This window comes from Octopus sinensis, linkage group LG24 (assembly GCF_006345805.1).
Source record: "Octopus sinensis linkage group LG24, ASM634580v1, whole genome shotgun sequence".
Taxonomy (NCBI): domain Eukaryota; kingdom Metazoa; phylum Mollusca; class Cephalopoda; order Octopoda; family Octopodidae; genus Octopus; species Octopus sinensis.
Genome location: NC_043020.1, coordinates 9152068 through 9153565, shown reverse-complemented (window position 1 = coordinate 9153565; position 1498 = coordinate 9152068).

The window sequence follows — 1498 nt, the reverse complement described above, 5'->3', positions numbered from 1 at the left end:
TATATATATGTGTGTGTGTGTGTGTGTATGTGTATATATATATATATATGCACTTTTGCTCTTTTACTTGTTTCAGTTATTTGACTGCAGCCATGCTGGAGCACCGCCTTTAGTCGAGCAAATCGACCCCAGGACATATTCTTTGCAAGCCTAGCACTTATTCTATCAGTCTCTTTTGCCGAACCACTAAGTTACGGGGACGTAAACACACCAGCATCGGTTGTCAAGTGATGTTGGGGGGACAAAGACAGACACACAAACGTATACACACACACACACAAATATATATATATGTGTGTGTGTGTACATATATGTATGTTGAAAATCAAAATAAGAAACAGGATATCAGAAAGTGATGCAGAGCTATATGTGTATGTGTGTGTATATATATATATATATATATATATATATGATTGTATATGTATATATATATATATATATATGTGGGATGGCATATACTAAGAGTGTTTGTGTAAAGATGATAGCATTCACATAATTTATCATTCGCTTGGACTGTGGCCATGCTGGGGCACCACTTTGGAGGGTTTTAATCCAGCAAATAGATTCCAGTACTTGTTCGTTTTTCTTTTCAGCCTGGTACATATTCTATCAGTCTCATATTTTTGAGCCATTAAGTTACAGGAACATTGACTATAATAATAATAATAATAATAATGAAATTATCGTATACAGTGCTCAGGTGCACCACAACTTGTCAGAAAGTACGTATAAAGTACATGCAGTGATGTACAAATGTCTGGAGAGTGGACAGTGTATGAGTCAGATACATGCGCGTGTATGGAGGGGAGAAAATTAGGGGTAGTGTTGGCGAATCTCAGGAAGTATGGAAGTCTTGAAGGATGCAGTGCTCCGACAACTAACAACTGATGCCAGCAGTTTGTTCCATGCTTCAGCAACTCTCAGCGTGAAAAAATGTTTCCTGAAGTCATGGGAGCTGTGCTGTTTTCTGACTTTGTAAACATGTCCACGGATGTTAGACAAGTGGAGTTTGAAAAGGTGCTCAGAGTTATTGTTTGTAAGATGGTTGATAATTTTATGGGTGTCTGCGAAGTCAGCTGCCAGACGTTGGAGTTTCAATGTGTCCATGCCAAGGAAAGTAAGGCGCTCAGAATATGGCAAATGCCTGATGGAGGGTATTCTCTCGGTTGCACATCACTGAACGGCTTCCAGACGATTAATATTAGGTTGTCCCAAAAGTTCGTAAACACTTGCGAAAATTGAATTTTTACTCGCCAAGTACTAGCAAAAACAACAAAAATTATTCCTCAAAATAAAGACCATTATTTTCCAAGACGTTCTACGAACTTTTGGGACAACCTTATATCCTGGGCAAGATAGGGGTTCCAGAACGGTGATGCAAATTCCAGTACAAAGGTGTGCACGTGCGCGCACACACACACACACACACATATATATATATACACACATACATGCAAACACAGGGCTTCCAGACTGTTTCCATGTACGAAATCCAGCA